Consider the following 7,234-nt stretch of genomic DNA (forward strand, 5'->3'; position numbering starts at 1 on the left):
TAGTTCAGTACTGCCTTTTTAACATAAATAACACTCTAGATTTAAGAAATGTAAGTAAAGCATGGATGTCATCAATTAAAACAATCCTGTGGAGATTGGTACTTCCAATAAAAGTGATCAGCTCCTTTCTCTTTGTCATTATATTAACATGTACTACTAATTTTAAATATTTTGTCTGAAAGAAGTTAGTAAGCTGAAACTTCAAGGCAGATAATACCTATCAAAGGGAAAGATATTTAAAATCTACATTCACATTTGCTCTAAAACTGATGCAAAATATTAGATGTCAACCATATCTCAGTTCAGTGAGGCATAGTTAGTTTGAATCCGCTGACACTTGGATATAAAGAACAGTATTCTTCGTCTGTTTTTCAAAAGCTGAGAATTGCAGGAATTCAGTTAGATTGTTTTCATTTGTTAGTGTCACTGCTGGGGTGAGGTGAAATCCGGTGTTACCCCAGTCACGTGGAAGAGGAGGAGGAAGAGGAGGAGAACAATGGACGGTGGTGTTGTGTGTTGTTCCTCGGTTCTTTCTCCCCGATGCAGCAAAGAATTACAGGTCGGTGAGAATGAGAAAAAGTAAGATTTATTGAAAGTACATTTTAGAAGGAGATGGATGCACTAAAGAAGGCTGCAGCCCTGTGGAATTTAGGAGTTGAAGAGATAAGGTAGTACACTCCAAAGAGAGGGGTGGGTTTCCGGTCAGGAATGCTGTAACAAAGCAGTCATGGGAAGATCTGTTTATATTTGGGTTTTGATGGTAGGGCCTAGATGATCTGTATATGAGGTCACCTTGACTGACAGTTGGCTGCTATATAACACTTTGCCTACTGTGCATGTGCTTACTCAGAATTCAGTCTGTTATAATTAGATTCATGAACTTCTAGGCATGGTCATGATATTAGAATGATGGTATAATGAGGCTGAAGTTATGGGCGGTACTCTGCAGATGTATTGGTTTAGCCAGCAGCTTTTATGGCCTTTGTGCTCTAAAAGGGAGGTATTTCTGGGAGATCCTTAAGGAAAGTCTTCAAGGGAAGTTTCTATGGTTACAGAGCTTGGCCTTGGCTCCTGTCACTCATGCCTGACTAACTACCTAACATTACTGTTAATGTTTAAAGTTAAAAAGGTATCTGGATGTACAGAAAATTACAAGGGAAGAAAATGTATTTCTGAGAAAGCTAGTGACTATTGACTAGGGTGGTATTCTCTTCCCTGGTTAATCATGACATGATTGGAGAAGTTGTTCATCTAACCTCAAGCTTCCTTTGTTTCTCTATTTAATTCAATAGTTTTAACCAGAAGAATACATTATCATTATCTATGAAAATTTAAAAAATATATATGGAAAATTGAAAAAAATCCTTTGGACAGCAATGTCACTATCAAATTACAAATTATACATGCCCTAGAACCCAGTAGTTCTATTTCTACAAAATTGCATGACAGATATACATAAAGAATTGCATGTGCATATTTGTAGAAAAATATCTAAAAACTAAAAAACAAATAACTATCAATAAGAGATTGGTTAAATGCATAATGGTATACAGATATATAAAGAAATACTATGCAGCTTTTAGAAAGGAGAAAAAAACAAAATATTTTTAATTTGTTTTGTGATAAAACAAGTTGCAAATCAACATGTATGTTGTAATGCCATTTATGTAAATATGTGTGTAAATATACACATATATATGTATATATATGATATACATAAAAATATACACATGAAATAGTAACAGAATGGAAAGATGAGTTCAGAAGATTTATATTGTATCTCATATGTTATACCTTTTTAAGCAAAGAACATATATTTCTTCTCTAATATTGATAATAATATTTAATGCAAATGCTTGAGCTCAACACCCAGAAATTCTATTCTGGTTCAATAACCTGAGGTATGGACCAAGCACTTTTTCAATTTTAGAATCTCCACAGTTGGTTTTTATGTATACTACCCTTATTTTCTGAGCACTTACTATTTGATGGGAATTACATCAGCACTGTATATCCAAATGTTGATCAAAAACAGATATAACATGCACACAAAACATTCATAGTCTAGGAGAGTATATTATTAAATTTTATGCTGCAGTAACAAATCCAGCTCGGGGACCCAGGTTGAAGGAGCCATCAGCTCTCTGTGGTCTCTTTTTCTCATGAAGGATATCAGGAGTATAAGTGAAAACAGCAGAAACAGGCAAGACCTCTGGAAGCATCTGCTCTTATTCAAAGTTATTTCTTTGTCTAACAAGGCCCTACATGATTTGTTTATCAGATACATTATCTGTGTTATCTCCTCCTTTCTCCCTCTGCTAAACTTACTCTGACCTTTAGCTATTCTTCAAACACTCCAGACATGCTCATGTTCCTGCAGCTCTGAAATTGCTATTTCCTCTACTTGAGACACTCATTATTTGCAAAGGAAGTGCAAGTTGAGAGAAGAATCTTTTATTCTCTGTTATTTAATATTAAGTTTTGCATGTATATTTAAAGTCATATAGGACAACATTTGGACTTATAATAGAATGACTGTTTTTTTTTTTAGTTAATCAATAAAATTAAATACTTTCCAAAATTTTATTTTACTTGAATCCAAAGGAAATTACATTCACATAGTATCTTACTGAGTAAAATTTAAGATTCCTGAAGGGTGACTATTGATTTATTCTATAGACATTATTGGGATTTCAAATCTAGTAATGCTTTGCTACCAAAACAACAACAATAAAACTCTCACAAAGTATAACTGTGGCTTACACATTATTTTCGTTATCACAGGAAATAATGGGACAGCTGAAAATTGTTTCAGCCTCATGACAAAGATGGGAGAATCACTTTATGGTTTCCAATTATACTAGCTAAAACAGACATGTGAATTCTCTCTGAAATATTCTAATTTTTGCAGAATTTTTTAAACATTTTTGCTTGCGTCTTTTAAACACATTTCCAATATGGTTGAATATTTAAGTGCACCTTATTTTGCATTGTGTTTCACATGACAATGGCAAAGTAAGACACAACCAGGGTAGCACAGCTTGGTCACAAGTACTTTGTAATTAAAATAGTCAATAGCATTTTTTGACTATTTTTACCCTTTTGTATTCTTTTTTAGTTCTCACAACTAGACTAACAATAAAATAATAAAATTGACACAAGACTAGATTAATAAGAGAAAACTCAATTTAATATGTGCTCACGGGAGAATCACAATATGATGTTTAGATTATACATGAGACTCCAAGAAGTGGTCGAAAATTTTAGGCAAAGAAGCTATAAATTTGTGAGAAATGACAGGATATAGAAAGTGAGTGCTCATTAGCAAGATATGGGCTTAGGTAGTTAGTAAAGTCATTGTAAGGCTTGTATATTCAGGCTTTTCCAAGTTTGGGTTTTATAACTCTTCTGATAAAGTTATCTCTCAGCCTTCACGGGCAGGAGGGCACTTACCACACGAAGATTTACTTCCAGCACCTATCACATGAAGATTTATTTCCGGCACCTACCACACGAAGATTTATTTCCTGCGTTTAGAGAGATAGAAAGTCCAAGTGGTCTTCCTGCTCCTGCTGCTTCTCACGTGATTTTAATTTTAAATAATCAATAGGCCTTTTTAGGATATCTTGGGGTGTCCCGCCCTGGGCCCTGACAAGCCAAAAGAGGACATTGGCAAAGGGCCAGAGGGTGGGGGAGAAGATATCTGTATTCCTGAAGTTGCCTCTGACAGTTGAGCAGTCGCTTCTCCATCTACAGCCAAAGCTCTTGCTGGGGGGGCCTCTCTCTTACAGCTGAAGCTCTCACGGTTCTGGCAACCACTTACCCACTTCCCTCAGACTTTGAAGTAGTCATGGCTTTATATTATCTTTTTCTGTGCCTCACCTTTTCTTGTTGGTTCCGTTAACTCTACCCCCAGCTTTCTAAATAGTCCTCTCATTAAACTCTTTCAATGATCCTGCTCCCTACACTTCCTCTTCAGGACCATAATTCAGACAATTATCTATCATGCACTGTGTCCTACAAATGTTTTAAAATACGAATGGTGAGGATGGGACTAAATTATAGTTTTCCAACTGGTAAATCTATTTAAAATCATAAAAATGAGATTCAACTAATCTAGCCTCTCTTCCTAGCATAACCTAAAAAAAAAATCCTTTTATATAGGCAAAGAATTTTTGCTATGGTTATTTAAAAACATTAGGTCGTCTTTCTAAGGATATGAATAATGTATGACTATATTATTATTTCATAATAATATGAAATTATTTTAAATAATATAAAGCACACTAAGTAGAATGTAAAAAGCCCTCTTTGTTACTCCCAATCTTACTTTAGCCCCCAGAAATAACTGCTCTTTGACAATCAACTAGGCCTCCTTTTAGTCTCTACTGTGCACCAATATGCATCTATTTTTTTTTGTTTTTAACATCAATAGAATCATGTTATATGTATAATTATATGGATGTCACATATATGAAATATATGTATGTTATATAAAGGCATAGCTCTATATGTATATTGCTGTATATCATATATAATCATATAAAAGACATGTCTCTCTATCTCAATCTATGTAGTCTATCTATAGATGCCTTGGGTGTCTTCCCAAGTCTGTACAATTAACATATTTTTTTCACTATTGCAAACAATGTGGAAATAACTTTCTCATACATGTTTAATTGAACACGTTCTTTGGGATAGATCTCTAAAAGTAGATTGCTGAGTCAAAAAATATATTCTTTAAAAATTTTGATAAATGTCAAATTGCCATACCCATTAGCAGTCAGTCCCATTCCCCCTCAGCCCTAGACAAACACTAATCTGCTTTATGTCTGGAGATCTGCCTATACTGGATATTTCAGATAAATGAAATCCTACACTTAGCATAATGATTTCAAGGTTCATCATGTTGTAGTATATGTCGGTATTCCATTCCTTTATATTGCCAAATAACATTCCATTATATGGATATACCACATGTTTATTTATTCATCAGTTGGTAGAAATTTGGGTAGTTTCTACTTCCTGACTATTATAAATAATACTGCTATTACCATCCATGTATGAGTATCCATGTAGACATATGTTTACAATTCTGGGTATATAGGAGTGGAATTGCTTGGTCATATGGTAACTCTAATGTTTAACATTTTGAGGAACTATGCCAAGAATAATCAACTGTAAAATGGTCGTAATTGTATCAGTGACATTTGCTATAGCATCACTAAGTCAATAAGGTAGGTAAAGTTTTGCGAAGGTTGTGAATATTGTGTCTGTATAATTAATCTAGAGATATTATAATTGTACTCAAAACATAGATTTACTATTTCAAAAATAGTCATAGAAACTATAAAGAGAAAACTGGATAAAATAAAGTCTATATTTTGAACCAATTCAATTTAGATTTCAGTCAGGTTGAATGATTATTAGATATGTTTAGAGCTTAAATTACAAAGCATTATGAATCTTAGGAATCATCCTTTCAAATATCTTTACATTGAGGAAATAAAGTAATTGTTGTTCAAATATGACAGAATTGGGGAAAAAGTTGGTTTCTATATTATCAACACCCCATACCTCATTTTTTATTGTGAGGATTATGTAATTTTATGTTGTATATCTGTTTTTTCTTGTTTGGTGGTTGTCTGCTCAAAATGAATTTCCACCTCTCTAATGGAAAAGAGATGATTTGGGGATACATGAAATTTTTCAATAAAGCCTGACCTGTTAGGAATTGGGTAAAATAATATGTACATATAATGGATGACCTTCTGACAATGATAAAATGATATATAATGATCTTTGATTTTTATGTGGAAATTTTAGTCTATGCTAATGTAAAAAAAGTATCTTCAGTATAATAGAATTTCTATATGCTAATCAGCATGATAATTACTTTTAAATCTTTAATTAATTAATTTATTTTTATTTTTTAATTTTGATTATTTATCTATTTTTTTTTTTTTTAACGCGTACAGCACCCGGTATTCCTAGGTGGTCTCCCATCCAAGAACTTAACTAGGCCCAACCCTGCTTAGCTTCTGAGATCAGAAGAGATTGGGCACATTCAGGGTAGCATGGACATAGACTAATTAATTTATTTTTTAACAAAATTATGTTATAAAGATATTAGGTTCATATTTTATGTAGAAACCAAATAAATGCTTGTGGTAATTCACTTGCTTACAGTCAAATGATAAGCAGCTATAATTTTAATCCCCATATCCTAATTCCATATCTAGATTTTTTTTATATCACCTCTACAAAGATTGGAAAATATAAAAGAAATTCACTTTCTAGATTAATTGCCCATAACAAGTGACTTTCAGTGAACTGTGAATGCTTAATGAGAATTTTATTTAAACCTATCATACCTCTACAGATTGCCTAGGAAGAACTTTGGTGAGTCCCACAAGATGTGGTGCCCCTGAGAGATACCTGAAAGGATCATAGAAAACATTTTAGGGCTTCTCAGAGGGTAAGTTTCCTGTAATTGAAACCTTATTTGAAGGGCTGTGAACACATCTAAGTATGTAATGTATGATTTAAAAAATGCTTTAAGTCAAAACTGTGTCCGCTATTGCTGTGCCACAACTATAGTTATTCAATATTTTCTAAAAAAGTACTGATAATATTTAAATTTTCATGTCAAAAGCCCTCAGGTAACTCGCATTCATCCAAATACTTTTTAAAAATAAACACTATCAGCAAAAGATATTAGAAGTGATGACTTCTAAGCTATATAATGCTGATTATATAAATTCAATATCTTCTAGACTCTCTGAGGGTGGTAATCAACATTATTTTTTCTTAATTATTCTTTTGTTTCCTATTTTGTGAATTACTTTCTCTGTGCTTCCAATCTTCCTTCTTTCTCTTTCTTCCTTTCTTCCTTTGTATATTGGCGTGTTATGTTTATTTTTTTTTTTGTATTCATAATGTCAACTTTTCTTGCATACCTATAGACTCTTGGTTTCCTGTTCATATTTAAGAACAAGGTAGCTGAAAGGTCTATGGGGGCTTTGGTTTGCATGATTGTCATTTGGTAAGAATAACTAAGGAAGCAGTAGATAAATCATCTAATTTTAAATGATTGAAGCTAGATATATCTGAGCCAGGGCACCAATGTCCACAGTTGTTGAGCCACTTCAACAGATGATATGTTTACTTACTGTTGTGTATTCTTAAGAAGAGAAGATAAGCACATGATCAAGCCACTATCTAGGAACAACTT

This window comes from Pteropus vampyrus, unplaced genomic scaffold, assembly GCF_000151845.1.
Source record: "Pteropus vampyrus isolate Shadow unplaced genomic scaffold, Pvam_2.0 Scaffold17, whole genome shotgun sequence".
Classification (NCBI taxonomy): Eukaryota; Metazoa; Chordata; class Mammalia; order Chiroptera; family Pteropodidae; genus Pteropus; species Pteropus vampyrus.